This window comes from Mesoplodon bidens, assembly GCF_964165515.1.
Source record: "Mesoplodon bidens genome assembly, chromosome: 5".
In the NCBI taxonomy this organism is placed as follows: Eukaryota; Metazoa; Chordata; class Mammalia; order Artiodactyla; family Ziphiidae; genus Mesoplodon; species Mesoplodon bidens.
The window spans coordinates 61,929,929-61,948,912 of record NC_138161.1 but is presented as its reverse complement, the minus strand read 5'-3'; the positions used below and the strand labels follow the sequence as shown (position 1 = coordinate 61,948,912).

General features: G+C 33.7%; 1 protein-coding gene across 7 annotated transcripts in view; it reads left to right on the top strand.

Moving 5' to 3' along the window:
• The window catches only part of ZBTB20 (zinc finger and BTB domain containing 20), an 830,948-nt gene that overhangs the window by 31,371 nt on the left and 780,593 nt on the right, over positions 1–18,984 (top strand). For 3 of the 7 annotated variants that reach the window (XM_081234532.1, XM_081234530.1, XM_081234521.1), the window contains exon 1: positions 12,072–12,190. The exons of 3 other annotated variants lie outside the window; for them this stretch is intronic. The gene's annotated coding sequence lies outside the window, so the exon portion shown is untranslated. Of the gene's footprint in view, positions 1–12,062; positions 12,191–18,984 lie in introns of those variants that run through there. One more of the 7 variants, XM_081234535.1, reaches the window with a different exon arrangement.

Sequence of the window (18,984 nt, the reverse complement as noted above, 5' to 3'; positions counted from 1 at the left end):
GCACTTAATACTTTGAAGCATTGTACTTTGCACTCTGTGAAGATATAGGGATGGCTACAACATGACTTTGCCATCAGAAGCCTTGTAATTTTGTGAAATAGATAAGCATGTAAACAACCAACTCTGTCTGCCCTAAAAAATATTCCTGATTTTGTACAATTAATCTCATTCTCTCCCTGGGAAGAAAGCTAGTTTTTAGCAAGTGTTCATAATGTGTAGACACTGTACTTAAAAATTAATACATTCAATGTGCTTTGAATAGTACCTTGCACTTTGTAGGTGCTCAACAAATATTATCTGTTATTATCAATCTAATATAATTATCAAAACAACTCTGTGAAATAGCTATTCTTATTTTATAGATGAGGTATACCAGACATGGAAAAGTAACTTGCTTAAAAATACATAGCCAATATGTGTTATTCAGATCTGAGTCCAAGGCCCATGCTGTAGTACAGTGGTCTCAAAAATAGTGTACATGCACTCTAGGAAATACAACAAATATTTGAGAAGATATCAAAACTTTTATATATATTTTTATTTAAAAAAATCTAGAGGCTTCCCTGCTGGTGCAGTGGTTGAGAGTCCACCTGCTGATGCAGGGGACGCGGGTTCGTGCCCTGGTCTGGGAAGATCCGACATGCCGCGGAGTGGCTGGGCCCGTGAGCCATGGCCGCTGAGCCTGCGCGTCCGGAGCCTGTGCTCCACAACGGGAGAGGCCACAACAGTGAGAGGCCTGTGTAACACACACACAAAAAAAAATCTAAGAAATTAAGATTTACTAATATGTAGATTGTTGCTGGTAATGTCAAAGTATCATTTACACACATTATAAGTTATATAAAGTATCCTGAGGGGAGAGAGGGAGTTGATTTGCTTTAAGATTTGGGGGTACTGAATTTTCTGTGCCTTGTTATAAGTCACAGATTACATTGTCTAGTGCTAAATAAATCAACTCATGAAACAAACCAACTGTGGAAAAAAATAGCAGAATAAGGATAAATACTAATAAGCACATTTGAACAAGAATATCTCATACATAGTATGAATCTGTTGTCAGCTATATTACAAAATTTTTTAAAATGATGATTTAATCATATTTGACACTAAGTCAACCAAAAATAATGATCAAGAAGTCTATTTGAAATGTGGATTTATATTCACTCTCATTAAGGATGAACCTCATCCTTAGTGTATGGCATGCCTTGAGAAAAATGACTGAAACATTGCATGAAAAATAATATTACAACAAACGATATAACATTTATTTGTCAGCAAATGCTGTTAGACAATGCATAGAAAACACTGAAGATTTGAAGAAATGTGTTTGAATAAATTATATAGTGTGAGAGGTTCACTGTGTTGTTAAATGAAAGTATAAGTATTTCTAATATTTCAACCAATGGTATTTGTTAGGCTCAATTTCAGTAATATGAAGAACTGCATTTTTATGAATCACTAAAAGGATTACTGGAAAAGATACCTGCCAAGAATCAAAATGCCCTCTAAGTAAAATAATGTATTCTGAAAAAACTATGTTAACGTAGTTTTGTAGTGTTGGAGTGGTTGATGTGGTTGGAATGGAAAAAAGATTTCTGGGTAAGATTACAGAGCTACTTCTGCTCATGACATTCATTCGCTCATAATTTATAAGCAAGCTATCTTAGCAAATCAGTTCAAGTGAAAGGATACACAAGTGCTGCAGGATGTCATTGATGTGATTAATTTGTTTTTGTTTTTTTAATAAAATATTTAAAATGTAGTAGAAAACAGAATCAAATATGGAAGTGGAATCTTTATGATACTTTGTAGTATGATGGAAAGTGGCCATGAATTTTGTTTGTACCACTTGAGGTTCACTGCTATTCAATGGGAGATCATTGAGAAGCGATATGAAATTTGTTGCAGTTATGCATTTTTATTTTACAAAATGACAAGAGTTCTAATTTTGCCACCCTTTTCTGTGATGACAGGTGCTCTCTAACAAATATTTCTGGGAAAAAAAAGAAACATACTTGATCTTTTTTTTTTTAAGTAATTATACTAACAATGAGTGAGAAGATAACTGCTTTTTGAAAGATCCATAGTATGGAGAGGACATTTTCATACTGAATGTTTGTTGTTATTTCCAAATAATGTGATTTTGTTGCCAAAACCAATGTAATTGTAAAACTCCAGTTTCTGTATAATTTAAAAACTGCACAAAAACTGTATCTGAGTATTTTTTAAAACTTGAAACAGAATTTTATAACTTGTTTTACAATCCTCCAAATGAAATCTTTAAATGGATTTTAAAAATTCTTTTGTTAAAAAATAAAAATGCTACAGGTACCTCTTAGTTTTTAAGAATGACCGGTTGACATCTGGGAAGATGAAAATTTACTAGCCAAATTTCAACAAAATCTTGTACACAATTGGTGGTTGGGATTAAAAATTGAGTACTGTGATTGAATAAGCACAGCTAATGGTGCTCTTCTTCCATTTGGATCTACTATTTTGTGAGGCTTTTCCCCCCTCCATGACAACCATTACAGCTAAGCATCATAATAACCTGAAAGTAGTACCAGATTTTCAAATGACGGCTTCACAAAGTGTAAAACCAAGCCAAGATACAAAGAATAACAAATATTTCATCACATTACTCTAAAAATTGTGTTTTTTAGTGAGAACAAAAATATTTGAAAGTTGTTGATAAATACATAGTTAAAATTTATTTAAAATATTGTTTATTTCTTGTTTACCTCATTCTTTAAAACCACTATTACTTCATATGTTCTATAATATCTATAATGTAGTAGTATGTCTATAATTTATAAATAATTGTATATATTCGAGTGTGGGCTTATATTTAATCAGTGCCTAGTCAGAAAAACAGATATGACTCAAAACAGAGGGACTTTAATCCAGGGAATTGGTTGCAAAAGTGTTGAAAAGTCTGGTGGAAGGAAAAGATGGTGGCAGTGTTTTTTAGCAATAAATACCTGTAGAAAGCAAGGGAAAGTTTTGTTACCCAGAGCTTATAAGCACTGTGCTGCTGAGGCAGCTAGAGCACTGCTTCTGCTGTAAATGTTAGAATCACCATGTCCAGGAAGCCAGGTGACCACACTCCTACTGACAAAGCAAGAGCCCAGGAGTCCACAGTTCCTCCAATGCTGTTGTATTTGCCCTGGCTGGTAGAGCTTCCAGTTACCTGTGATGGCTGCTTCTGTTCTTCACCTGTGGTACTACTGCTGCAGTCAGCAGTCCTGAGAGCCAGATCCCAAGAGCTCTGTGCTACAGAAGCTGTTGAAGCACCATTGCTGAGACTGCTGGTGCCACAAACAGAAGGAAAAAAAAATTCTCTTTGATCTTCTGCCAGTGCATCCCATCCTGGTAAAGCAACCTGGGAAATGTAGTTTTCAGGTTCCACCACATAAGAGCACACGGAGGAGGTGGGAATGGAGTTGAGAACCAACAGACAAATCATCTACGTAGAGTTCAAAATATTTTTACTGCTGGGATGTATAATTTTTAAAAATTGGGGAATCCATTGACCTAGAGTATAGGGGTAGTAGATCATTAGTAAAACTACATCTCCCTCCAAATTTTATTAGCTTGTTTTAGAAAATGGATTCTGGTCTATTATCTAAAACAAGGGTTGTTATTCAGGAAACACACACTGGCAATATATCATTTATTTACAACCAGTATCTGTTTTGATTACTAGTTACAGTAACATTTCTTATTGGTCTATGCCCATGCCTTTCCAGCTATAAATATTTTGTGTATCACCCACCACTGCCTAAAAACTGCTCGGATTTATTCTTTATTTCTATACACTTATTAATCTAACTTTAAAAATAATAGTATAGTTAAAATGTAGCACCTGGAAAACCAGAATTTTTTAAAATTATATCTAACATTTTATTTTATAACATAAATATTTTATAATATTTATTATTTTGTTGTAAAATATATTGTAAACATTCAGTTAAACTGCTACAGCACAAAGTAATTATTGAGTGGCATATTGAATTAAATGCATTTGTTGGTGGAGGGAGTGTAGTTAAAGAAGTTTATTTTAGGCAAAAACCACATGCATTTTATTAAAATATTAGCTTAGAGTGCTTTGCAGTTTATTTCAGTTACAAACTTTTAGATATGATTTCATAAGAAGTGTGTATTGGAGTCCCAGATCATTAAATTTCTAAAATGAAATCCACAATGATGATTTATTTCTTTAATAACCCTTTTCATAATTAATACAGATTTAATTATGGGCAGTGTTCTTCTCTTACTGATTACTAATAGTTGTTTCCTGATGAGACACTTGTTTTTTTATGTTCATATTCTACATAGGTTTAAATGATGCTGTGAGTATTATCTGAGTTGTGGAAGGTCCAGTTAGTGTTACATTTTAAGTGGTAAAATGTCATCAGTTTGAAATAGAGGAGAACACCACATTTAATTTAGTGATAATCCTAAATTTATAGATTTTCAACATAAAGTAGAATTTATTTTGATAATTTGATAATTTTGAAACACCTAACATAATTATCAAAATAAAATTTAATTTAATGAAATTCATTTCAAAATTTCTATTTCACAAGAATCCTGTGGACATATCTGATACATTATACCTTCTGATTTGTATATACTCTGATTAATGAGGTTTTCCTGTATTTGTTATTAATAGAAATGAAGAAGATTGAGATTTTATGTAGGTTCTCTTCCAAAAGCTTGATATGACCTTATATATTTAAAAGGTTATGTTTGTAAGCCTATATCTTATCGGGGTTAAATGAGCTTTCTTAAAAATAAGAGATACTGTTTCTACCTGTTTTGAATTGTCCCTGTGGCCTGTTGCCTCAGAGGAGTTAGCAGGCTCTTTTCATGCTGACTCTATTATTAATATCTGGCTTCAATATTACTGTAAGATTGTTATTAATGTTTCCAACTCTTTAATCAAACTGGTTCCTGGTATGTTTCATCACGTTTGAAAGTTATTTATTTATATTCTGCTTTTATTCATTATGCTTTCTTTAAATTTTATTTTGAGACAGGTATACTTTTTCTCAAATATATGTAAAATGAATATTGAAATTATTATTGGGGAATATATATACTCAAACTTGTTTCTCATCATTAGTTTTTTCTGAAAATTTCTTCCTAATATCACCAGTTCATTATTCTAAAAAAATTTTGGAGTAATTTTGTCAAGCTCCTCCCTTTATCCCTTAAAAATTCCACTTGGATTGAGTTTAGGCCTGACTTCTACCACTTATTAGCTGCAAGACTTTGGGCCTCAGTTTCCTCATCTATAAATGAAATTATAAATTATAAATTAATATTACTTTTCTTATAATGCTGTTAGGAGGATTAAATGAGTTAGTGTATGTAACACCAAGCACAGTTCCTGACACATTATAATAGTGATAACTTTTAGTATAAGAATGGATCCTTACTAATAGTAGCAAGAATACGGAGACAGTTTTTGCATGTAGAGTCACCAAGCAGGACAGTGGGGATCTCACTAACCTGCTGGACAAGCAACATCTATAGCAATTAAGATGCCTCTTTTATATCTTCCATGTAACTTTTATTTTTCCTATAGAATGCACTCTGTAGTTTGTTTCTTTTTCCTTGTGCATTGAATATAACGTGTACATATGGATAAATTATTATGTAAGGGTTGAAACTTTAAAGACGGTTGCTAACGCTGTTCTAGATTGTTTAGGAGAGAAGATTGAGCAGGGAGCAGAAAAAGTTAATGTAGTATATATACCTAATACATTTTTCTAGAGCCAGGGAGATATTGAGAATGACATCTTTATGTTTTTTAATTCTTTGATTCAAAATTTATTGATTCTGTCACAAAAGAACTCTCCTCCCCTAAATTTCTGAAGATATTCATAACATTTAACATCAGTTTTAGAGGTAGTAACAACAGTAATAGTCATAATAAGCTTGTAATTCAGACATTAATCTCTGTGCCTCTTTTCCACATGGCCGTATTTCTCCTGTGTGTCTATGGAAAAAAAGGTGATTGACTCATGTCCATATCTGAGTCATTCTATGTTAAAGATACTTTTGACTTTTTACTATTCACTATTAACCATTTACTGGCCACTATTCAAAGTGCCACTGGTCACTCCGTGCAACTCCTGGAGTATTTTCTGTCTCAATTAAGAAGCTTCTATGTTTGCAAATGCTACAGCATAGGAGTGAATGTATGGCAGTACTTTATTTTTCCATCTTTTTATTCCTTATTATACTATTAAATGAGGTTGTAGAATATACCAAGCTTTCCACGTTTGGAGAGAAGAAGAATATTTGCATCACAAAAAATGCAAACCTCTTAGAATTTAATATTAGGTGTCACTCTTTTTAAAAAAATCTGTGGCCACCTTGACATTGGGGAATTTCTCACTGCCCCCCTCCTTCCTGTAATTCTCCTCTCTTCCTCCTCTCATCTCATTTCTATGCTCCCCTACCTTCAAATTATTATTAATTTCTTTTGCAGCACACTTTAAACACACAAGAAGAATTATTCAGGTCCCACTCTTTGACCCTAACCAGCTTAAAAGGTATTTTTCTCAAAGGATATGGTTCTATTCCTATGAGGCACTCTAAGGCCAATTTCAGACTTATACTTGAACACTTATGTTGTAGATGTGAAAGAAAAAATGGATAACAAAATGTAAAGGGAAGCTGAATTTTCTTCTCAGAGATGAGTTAAAATTCTGCTAGCTATGGGACAATACCTTTTTTATTCAACATTTTATTTTGCAATTTTTCAGACACAGAAAAGTTGAAGAGTATTATTTTTTTTTGTCTACTGTAATCATTTTTGTTTTTTCCAAGATCTTAAAGTAAGAAAACGTTCTATATGTGATTTAATATGTGTTAAAATGCTATTTACAGGTTGTTTATATCATCCTTGCAACTCAAATTTATTAAAGTTTTTAATAAGCCAAGATTTATAAATCCCATATATTGCTTTGTATGTTCATTTGTTCAATCATTCATTCATTTGTTTATTCATTCATTCAAGAAAACTTTATTGAGCTTCACCCATATTCCAGGTGTTCTGCAAGGTGTTAGGCTGACAAAACTTAATAAGTAGAACCTCTGTTCTGGGAGGTTCCTTCAGTCTGGTGGAGAAGGGAGTTGTGTTAAAGGATAGATGTCTACAGCACTGCAAAGTGTATAATAAAGGTACTCCCAGTGATGTAGTTTACATGGAATGCTTTGTTTTTGTTTTAAAATTAAATATTTGTTGACTAGAATTGACATTAGATATGCATCTCTTCCCATATAAGGGTCATACTACTGACCTACCACTAGTAAACTATGATTTATCTATAATCTCTTCTATTTTTTCTTGGTACTGATGAGATACAATTTTAAGACAGATGACCAAGATTAAGGATTAAGGATCATTATCTAATTAGGCCAGATAGAATTGACTTTATGATGGTGGCCTCAGTACTTAGTGACACTTAGTCATTTTGACCCACTAATCCAGACTTTGCTTTTCTACCCACATACTAGGGCTAAAAGTCTTGTTCTGTCCATCATTGCAACATGACTCTTATTTTCACTCCTCTCCCTTATTTTTCTTTTTAATCTGTGCAATAAAAGTATCTTTTGGGAATGTTCTTGTGAACAATCTTAAACTGTCCCAACATTTTTTCCTGTTTAGCCTCACATAATATAAAAACATTAATGATGCCTGAGAAAGGACTTGGCAAAAGTATACTTGGGATAGGGGTAAATGGTTTTGAATTTAGTTGACTTTCTTTTCAAAATTAAAAAAGTATCACCCTTCATGTACATGTGGAAGTATTCATTTGCCAAGTCAACAATCTCTGATCAAAGTACACTGTAACCCTAAAATTAATGAAATTTTATGCTCCAGGGCAATAGGTATCACGGATTTCCACAATCATTTAAGAAGTACATGTGCTGTGTATTTGTAGAAGACACTTTACTAGGCACCTGGGGGATAGTGGACAAAATTAACTCAATGGGTCTATAAACCACACTGTTAGAGAAAAAACTATTTCCAATCTAACCCCAGTACCTCCTCCTGCTACACACACACACACACACAGGCACACACACCTTTCATAAGCCACATTTTAAATTTAGGTATTTATATTTATTTTGTTTAATTTCATTTTTAGCTTTTTGTTGGAAGTACAGGAAGTTTAAGGCACTGCATTACATGGGATATTACATTAAATAGTGGCAAGATTATTTGCTTTGGCTAATATTGTTCACATGCCTGTCCCCCACCAGCCTGTGAAGGTCCTCACAAGCAGAAACTACACCATATGTTTTATTTTCACTTTTCACCCTCAAGTATAGTGTATGGCACATAGTGGGCACAAAATACATGTTTAATTAGTGCACAAAGATCAGAGCAGATAAATTTTCTTGCAGAATGAGACATTAGTATAAAAGTCTTCAGAATATACCTCTAAAAAATTAACATTAAAACCAACTGCGTAAAAATCATAGGATGTTATTATTCAGCATCTCTTACAAATCATTTATAATTAAATCCTTGTTTTCTTCCATGCCTTTCTCAGGCTATGGAAAACAAGAATTTTTTAAATTGTATTTTATTTATTATTTATTTAGTTCTTTAAATAATTACTTGCATTCGTATTTGATATTTGAACTAGGGAACCTTTAAGAACTGTGTAGTTTTTTTGTTTTTTTTGTTTTCTTTTTTAAACACAGGGTATTCAGGAGAATAATGTATGGGAACTACATATAGTGCAAGTAGCCTTTATGAATTGATAGCCTTATTGGTTACAAGTTATTTTCCACTTCAAGCAAATGTTTGCACATATTTATGGACATTTGGAAACAGGCGATTGAGTGGATTATGTAAACTTTTACATAGACTCTTAAACCAAATGTATTGAGAGTTCTGGGTGTAAATTAGAAGAGCAAATTTGCTATATTAGTAAACAAGTTAGGAGGAATCATCAGGATGTGTTGGACTTCACTCATAAGCGCAGATTCTTATGCCTAGATGAGGCCTGAGCTAGAATTAGATATTGGGAGACAATATGGTGTAGGGATTAAGCATATGATCTCTAAACCAGACAGGCTGGATTCAAATCTCATTACTTCTGTGCTGTGTGATCTTGGGCAAATCACTTAACTTCTCTGTTTCTTCACCGGGAAAATGAAACTAAAAACAATCCCTACCTCATAGAGTCATTATTAGGATTTAATGAGTTAATTTATGCAAAGTACTTAGAGGAGTTCCTGGCACATAGTAAGGACTTAAGCATTGGCTATCATAATCATTATTATGTTAACCAGTTCAATTCCTTCCTTTCAAATTTAATTTACTTTATTATATGAAGCTGAGGATGACTACATGACTTGCCCAGGTTACACAAACTACTCGTGGTGACAGTAGGACCAAAACCAGTTCTTAACTCCCACTTTAGGATGTTTCTACAGGATGAAATTGCCCCATGGCATATCAACATATGAAACAACTTAATTTAATAACTTTATAACTTCAGAGACTGATAGTTAGGATTATTGTTTCATGTGGTGCTATGGTTAATTTAATACGTGGATCTCCAGTTCTAGCAGGGAAAGTGTATCTTGAACTCCAGAAAGTACTAAGAATATGTCACTTACTGTGCTTGGAATCTAGTAAAGTATGCAGATATGGAGAAAGTGTTGGGATGTTGTGCATTTTTCACTAAGCCAAAATATTTGTTTTTCTTTTTTAAATTCAACTAACTGGTTTTTCTTTAGAAAAGGTGAATAGCCCTCATGGTCCTTTACATTCCTTTTGACTCCTGCTAGTAGAAATCAAATACTGTCTTCTTATTCTTGTGTTAAAGCAAACTAGACAAAACAAAAATACCTAGAACCCTATTTTAAAAAGTCAGGACATAGTAATATATAATTCAAATCAGTCTGTCAAACTGTGCAGCTTGTGTGCTTTTTTAAGTGGCATTTTTCTTCATACATTTGAACAAAGCTTCAGAGAAACAATAGGGCAATAGTAGAAAAACAGAACTGCCTGACTGAGCAGTAAGGGGTGAGATGCATGCTGGTACCTTAGGCACACTAAGTGAGTCTTAGAAAGGTTTTTCTCAGGACATGTGACCAAAAGTAGGGTGCTGTAACCTCCCCTTTCACGTGTGTCTGCCCCCTCTTTATTAAGCAACCACCCTTGAGAGGGGTGTAACACTACTGCAGTACCAGAGAATTAGAATTGGTGGTTTACAGTGAGAGTGGAGGGTCTGGAGTCTTGGTTTCTTGCTAGAATTTTCCCAGGACAGTGTACATGTGTGGCCAGACATCACGTTTTAATTTCTGTGCTATGGGTTATTTACTCTTATAATAGCTAAAACAATATTGATCTCGATTCTGAACATGACCCAAGATTTAACTGACATTCTAAAAGATTTTTGTGAATCAGATAAAGATATAGTTAATCTATAAGTTGTATATTGAAGTAATTAAGTTATTCATTTTATTAATCGAAAACTGACTTTTAAACAAAGGAATTGATACTTATATACTGAAGTAGTTTTGTTTATGCAAAGGAACACATCCTAATTTTTGAAGCATGGTAAAACACTAAACCATGTAAAAAGGATGATTCTACAATGAATGTACTTAATTATTGGTGCCCAAATGCAGGGTTTGAACGGGTCAGAATCAGTCATTTTTTCATTTTTATGTAAATTTGCTTTAGAATATTTAACCTGTATTGTAATGTTTCTAAGTCCCATCTAAATGACACACAGCCAAACTGTATAGAAATATTTAAAGGAAGGTGGCTCTCTAGGTAGACAGGCAGAGTCTAGTTTAAAAAAATTGGGGGACAAGGAGAAGGGCTTGAAACTAGTTCTGTTTTCTGATCTTTGTAATTCCATAGCTGCAAATGTATCACTTATGAAATAAGAAAAGACATGGGGGAAGGGGTGGGGAAACACGTGATGGGGTAAGGAGTGCAATATCAGCATTATTTTGGTTCTAGCACGTAGACAAAAAACGGTTAGAGGCATTAGACAAAGAAAAACAGTTTTTTTTTTTCTTTTAAGGAAGCATTGATTATTTTTATTTTTTCCTCCTAATAAAAGAACAAGGGAGTTCTGCTGTGGTTTCAGATCCATATTCTATGAAATCTTGTCCTGCTTGTGATGGAAGCTCCTTGTGGGATTTATTTCTATTGTTGTAACACTATGTACTATATGCATTGCACCTGTTCACACAGAGTACATTGCATTGTGGTGTTTTTTTACAGAGATGCTTCAAATAAGAAACCAATCTGCCTTCTTCTAGAGTACCAATCTATTAGTTACTTAATTAAACTTAATTCTGATTTTGTCTGCAATGTTGCTTATGGTCTTGATTTATTTACTGAGCAATGATTTCTTCTTTGCAGTTATCAGTTTTGTCTGAGATCAGTTTTCTTATTGTATGGAGTCTGTTTTTTTCAGAGCCTCCTTTAAGACTGCTCTGACTTTAAAATCATTACTAGGCTTTTGTCAGAGCAGATTTGTTGACACTCTTTTCACATTAAAAAAATAAATTTAAAAGATTGCACAAATAAGCTATGTATTTCACTATTTCCTGCTAATATGCAAAAAATGTATTTATGATAATTACATGTACTGTGTGCCAGAACTGAAACAATACATTCCTCATAATGGAGCATAAATAAAGAAGGTGGAGCCAGCTGCTCTTAAACAGTTTATTTGCAAGCAGTAATGATATAGAGAATATACCTTTTTCACTCTGTTAGTCTGGCAATACTGAACCTGTTGCTGCATTAGACGAGTTGCATTTTGCTGGATAGGGGAAGGAAGGCTGTCTGCTGTCTGGTAGGAGGGCTTTGTCTGTGCCTTTCTCTCTCTGTTTTCTTCTGTTTTTCTTTCTCTCTCTCTCTCCTCTTCTCTCTCTCTCTCTCTCTCTCTCTCTCACTCGCTTGCTCTGTCTCTGTCTCTCTCTCCCTCTCTGCCCCCCACCCCCTGCCTTGCTCTCTCTCTCTCTTCCCGTCTCTGTGGTTTGTAAGGTAGGTTGCAGTGTGTGTATATACACAACATCAAGAGCAGGAAAATGGACTCATTAGGGAGGCAGGCAGTCATTACCACTCACACTGTACTTCCAGGGAGACACCGATTATGAGAAGAGAAACTCAGCGCTGGGGAAGAAGGTAGGGCAGACAACTTTCAAAAAAAAAATCCTGCTTCCTCAATCCCCCCTCTACCTATCATGTCCTTTAGCCCCCAGTGCTTTTATTCTTTCTCCCTTGAATTTTAATTTCTAGATTTAAGTTTGACAGAGGTATTGCTAGCTTAAAATTTAGAACATCTATAGGAGGCCTATCCTCTACTAATTTTCTTCCTACTTATTTAAGGGTGTGCCCTTGTGATTTAGTTTAATTACTTTAAAAATAATTACAAACAAACCTATTTTTCTTACTGAAGTCCCAAATAAATCAGTATCTTTCACTCTTTTAAAACAGACCCCTCGTATGTTTGTCAGTCTCTTTGCTTTTCTTGTCTGTTTATGCAGTTCCATCTGTCTGTCTATATATCATGTTGTCCTTATTTATTGCTAACTGGGTTTTGTTAGTAATGTGCCAATGAGTTTTAGCTGCAGTGACAGCGTGGGTATTACTAAAGTGAGACTCTTGTTCTTTGTTTTACATTGAAGTTTAAAGTCCATATTTATAGTTTAAATCCTCGAAGCAGGTTGAATAATTTTTGCCAGTATGTTTTTTGGATGACATTGACCATAAGGTGAGGGGTTGTCACTGAGGGTGGGTAAAAATCTAGTAATTATTTTTATTATTACATACTCTTCTATACTACATGTGGGGGGTATTCTGAAAGGAATAAGCTACTCTGTTTTGTAACTTGTATTTTGCAGATGGACTTTTACATTTGTAGGGATATCACTGGTTAGTAAGATTGCAAACTTTCTTAACAAGCAGTTTTTATCCTAGGACAGTTTCCTTTCAGTATGTTACTGTTTATTTATGCTTGGGGAGGGAGAAGTGGGGGGCTGGCCGTCTTTTTACAAAGTGGAAGCTATGAAGTGTATCAGGCCATCTTATGCAACAACTGTAAGTATTCATTTAACATTTCGAGAACTATAAATAATGCACTTGTTATTTCAAACATAGTTTTGAGGTGCTTTCTTTTTCCTTTATTATTTATTTTTCTTTTGTACGGTGGGGAAAAAAAGTTGCATTCACAACTAGGTGACATTGTTGAAGAGTTTTCCCAGAACAGTGTTCTTCAAAATTCAAAGAAGTAGTTAAATAGGTCCATTTGAAATGGTCTCCTTAGTGGAGTTTTATTTCGATTTGTCCAAAAGTAAAACTGTTGTTCCTTTGATAAAAATTAAGTCAGGTGGTAGGATACGCAAATGTTTTCAGCATACACATTAAGCAGTGATAGAAAATGGATGCTAATCTATAGAGATCTTTGATAATAACAATCACCTTTTCATAATAAATTATTTATTTAATAGAAGTGGCAGACTTTCTTTTTTTTTTTTCTTTCTTTTTTTAAATTCCATTAGGCCTCTCTGACAACACAAAGAAGTCCATAAAGCAATATTCTTAACCCACCTGGGACGCCAGAGCAGATTCCCAAACATATTCTCAAGGTTCAAACCTAGTAAAATGTTTATTAAAAATCCATTATTCCAAGAAGGTGGTGAACTTTTGCTGCTAAAAGTCTTTTTTTCCTTTCTTTTAAAAAATTTATTCAGAGACTTTTAATTTGCTTATATTACCTAAACTTTTAATTTACTTATATTACCTAAACTGGAAGGCCAGCTTTGACCAAGAGTAGTACAGATGCTAAGTATACTCAGTCAGAGCCTGTCAGGGATTTTTTTTAACCCTGAAGGTCTAAAGGGGAACTGTGGGGGGAATCTGTTGAAAGTGTTTGTTCATATGGTATGCAATATATGGTGTTTCAAATGTGATTTTCTCCATTTCATACTCTTGACCCAAACATTTGTTTTAAAACTAATATGTCAAAAATGTGCATGTCTCATGCACCTGTCATTTTCTATATTAATATTATGAGAACTACCTAAAATTCTACCCTTTTTTCAAAAGAAATCTTTAATATATCTCTTGACCAATAATTTTTTTTTCTGTACACATGTATGTGAGGAGATATCTGTGTGCATTTATGTATGTTTATGTACATATTCTCATACATGGGTGGATAAAAAAATCACAGATTCTTTGTGGATATGACATCTTAAAATTTCACGTTAAGCATGTTTATGTTAATTAGAAGCAAACACAAAACAGAGAGGTTTTTAAGAGAAGATGAAAATTTCCTTTAACCTTCTAGAAAGAATAAAAGAGTAAATAAACATTTAGTCATTTTTATGGCTGGCTTGATTTTTAGAATGTGTATATGTTTTCTTTTGCATTATAATTCTTAGCCTTCAGTAGATTTAAAATATTTTTAGTATGAAAAATAATCTTAGCCTTTTCTGGGAGGGACTGTCACAATCTAAATACAGCAGGACATTATAAAATGTGCATAAGTAAACTCAAAACCAGTGTATTCTGCTATATAGGGATTTGGAAAGCTGAAAGGCTTGCATCACAGGAGGGCTATAGAGTGCCAGAAGAATTCATTAACCAGCCTTGCTGGTTATGGTGGGCTTTTCCTATCAGCACATGAAATCTGCCTATTGAAAGCCCTGGAGTCTTGGTCAGGTCACAGTGTGTTTCGTTTTATTGTTGGAGCAGACAGTTATCTAACACACCCACATGAGGAAGTGCTCTAAAGCAGTTATTTCATGCTTTGCCATGCCCTGTAGCTAAAACAGTTTGGTACTGAGTGACATGTGTGTGCTTTTAAACTCCTATCCGATGAAAATCAGCTATGGCTCCTTGAAAAGGACCAAAACAGTGGAATGCAAGACAGTGTAATTCAAATGCTAAGCACATGCTGGTTTAAGCTTTTTTTCTTTAAGGGGAAAATCACTATGATTATTTTTAATGTAAAGACTATATAGTAATTTATTGGATTTTACTCATTAAGATTTCAAAACTTGTGGATAGTTTCCTTCTTCATATTTTTCTCCAGAAGCCTACATTCATCAAAAGGATAGCAGCTGCATACTTTCCCCTGAAATGTGAACAAATAAATGGTATTCCTGTTTATTTATCTATTTTTGAATTTTAATGATTAGTCCTTGTGCTAATTAACAAATTCCCGTATTCATAAAATCTGGCACTTTATAAATATCCAATTGTGTGATTATCTACACATGTTCTGGCTTTCTATAAATATAGAAATTATCAGTGGATGTGTTCATGAACTTGCCCAAGCTTGAGTAGCAGCTAGTCATGCTGCCACATAGGAGCCAAGTTCGGACCCTGAGCAAATGCATTGCCCCAGGGTCTGGCAAGGTGTGTGGAAGCAGCATCTGGCTGATGGCTAACTAGTGATCCTTGCCGGCAAAGGAAGGACTGATGTTGACATTCTTTGAATGCCACTAGTTCCAGCCTTTTTTCAGTCCCAAGGGTGCTTTCCTTAGGTCTAAAAGTTGATAATGGATATTAGAGCTGACTTGTCTTGGAGGCCACTTTAGAACTGTATTTTAACAAACTACATTTTTCAATGGAAAATACACTTTATTAAACTTTTACAAAAGAATAAACTAGTACATTCATCCTAAGGTCCTTAGCCAGTGAGAATCTAATAAGCATGAGAAGTTGCATAGCGCTGAAAAGAAAACCTAAATATTTCCATTTACATGGCCATGTGACTATCGCAAGCACAGAAATCATACATTGCTTACATAGTAATAGTTCACCCTACATCAAGAACAATAAACACTAGCAGTTGAACAAATGTGTACATGCAAAAGTTATTCTTAAATTAGAAATCAACCCTTTTATATATATTTTTTCATGTTGTATAAGCCACTTTGGTTAGCTTATGCAATCACTAGATATTATTTACAGTGTTACTACAGTCAGCATTGGCCATTTGATTCTTTGCTCCAAACTTTCAAATCACATATACAATTCCTAGGTTATCTGGAAAAACCAGAAATTTGCAATTTTCTTGAAAACCTATGTTTCATGCATTTCCATTGCTTAAGTAATTTCTAGCATTTTTCAGAATCCTCAGGGATTATAGCAATGCCAAATAACTAACAAAATCCTTTTAATTCTTTACCAAAAACCCAAGGGCAATATCTATATCCTAGAATTTCTAGAGAAAGCCTGAATTCATATGTTTTCCTGTAACATAGATATTATACATTTAATCATCAAATAACATTGATGCCAATTATGTTTAATGTATCAAAATATATTCCTTGAGCTCTATTACTTCTAATTTCAACATAGGCAATCTTTTGAGATTGTGGGAAGAAATAATGCCATCTATTATTACTATCGTGTATCTGTAACCACTACGGCAGATGTTGGAAACAACATTCAAGGGCCTATAAGAAAAAAGGGCTTTTCTGCCACTCTAGCTGTTCAACTGTAATAATGAATAAGTGGCGTGCTATTTCTGCACTAAACTGTGGAAAAATTATGTTTGACTTTGGCTTCATAACCTCTCTTCTACTCCAGGATCAAACCTTTTTGTGATTCTACAGTTCACTTGAAAGTAATCAGCTTGAGGACATGGACCTTGCCTTTCTGGAATCTTTTGACACTCAATTGAAACTTCACCTCGGGGTGTTCTGTAGTTCAGTTAACCAAAGCAACCCTTATATAACTGCTTTAACTTTGGGAAAGTTAGTTGCTGACTTCCAAGTGAGTATACTGATATAGGAACAAGGGCTGAATTCATTGATCCATCTAGTTAGCAGATGGAAACTGCAGATATTATTACTCATTTCTTAATATTAAGTCCTAACCTTTGAAACTTTGATGGGGAAGGTGGTAATTATAGCATAATGTGTTTATCTTCTTGATAGTAAAAGTAATTTTGCCACTGCATAATTCTGTCATGAGGTATGATGAATTTAACATACATGTTACACATTAAGCATTTAAAATATTAATAATTTATTTGAAAGCTTTTCATATTAAATAACTAATGTAAGGATTTGCATTCAACAAATATAAAACTATTTAATGGAGCTTGGGGTTTTTGGAAATTAAAAAGATGTCCAATAAATTGAAACTAAAAATGATAATAATTATTAATCTTATACATAATAGTATTATTTTGTTTTTTAGAAATTTGTCATCTAAACTTTTTTTTAAACTGTGTTTGAATTTAAATTATTTAAAATTTAATTCTCTCTAATGTTCAGAAGGCTTTAGTTTTTTACTAAATGAGCCTGGATATTTGCTATTTTTTTCCTTTCCTTTCAGAAATGTTCTGTGAATTACTGTTGTAATCAAATTATGATTTGTTGTTGGCAAATTCCTTTTATAGTATGAGCTTATTTCCAGTAAATGAAATGCAAGTAGGAGAAAATTAAAGTAATATTGTCAGTTTGCTCAGGTACCAAATTAAAACTTAGTAGAAAACAAAACAAAACAAAATCTATTACTAGCAGAAAACTATGAATGTCCTAGGCTATGTAGTTTTTCTGGTAGATAGTATGTATGTATATAAAAACTGTATGGTTATTATTATAAACAAATAAAACCTCCTTATTTAGACACCAAGACACTTAAACAGTGAGAATATGGTCCTCTCTTTTATTGTTTTAAATAGGAACTAGGTAATATAGTCTCAGGAGTGGCTTTATACTGTTGGGTTTGTTGTTGTTATTTTGGTTATTGTTGTTTTTAAAAACTGGACATACTAAAATTCTTTTTGGCCCAGTAAATGTACTTTGGGTTTGAACATATTTACTAATATTTCCATCTTCTTGGTTGTTTGCACTTATCACCCAGCTTTAGATTGGGCAAGAAGAGTTGGAATAGTTCTTACTTTTTCTAGTTCCTCAAATCAACAAAGATCTTTATCCCTTCACCTTATCTCTAGATGGGAGGAGAATAGAGATGATTAAGAAGCAAATGGAGATAAGAATATAAGTAAAGCTGAGGGTAGAGAGAGTGGGGGCTTTTGAAGCTTCTAAATGTGTAAGTCTAATGAAGGAAAAAGACTTTCTCCCCAACCATCAATAAAAGCCATCTAATCTGTTGGACACAGCATTCTCTTCTCCCTATGACTGTTTAAAACAGATCTACCTAAATTCTCCCTCCACTCCAAGACAGAATCCAGTGGTACTGCCAAGAGAAGATCATAGGAGAGAAAGTCATAATGAATCACATTTCTAATACATTCACTGCCAGGTTTTCTTCATACCTTTTTCCTTTTAAGCCTTGGGTTTGGAGTTGTGAGCAGATTTTCATAGTTGGTGGACAGCTTTCACTTGTTTTGATGAGAAGCCTTCCCAGCAAAGCATTCCCAAGGCATGCCATAGAACAGCATCATGATTTTAATTAAAATGGATGAAATGATCGACTGAAAAGTTTGTCTGTGTGTGTGTATGCATGTGCGTGTGTGTTTTCTCTCTTAAAATAAAATAAAGTTAAATACTTTTTATATGAAACAAAACAAAAACAACTCTAAACTTCCTATCAGTCTGAAAGGATTCAGATTTCTTTTTAGAGTGGCTTTCTGAAACCATTTTTGTATAGTGGTTTTGACCAGCACGTTCTATTCCATTCCCTGCCCACTTGCTGCTTTGCTTTTTAAATGTTAAATGAATGTGAATAATTCCTTAGTTTAAAAAAGAGCATGTTCTTATAATAGGCTCAGAATATACCCATGAATATAAAGATGTGCTAGAACTTATAAACAATCCTATCAACTTAGCATGAAAATACATGAATGAAAGTTTTAGAAACTAATTTTTTTCCTAGTATGTTGAGAGAAACCCTATGGTGTGGTAAACAAACCAAACCAAACCAACCAGCCAACCAACCAAACAAAAAACAGTGCCTTGGAGAATAGGAGGCATTAACTAATGCCAAAAAGG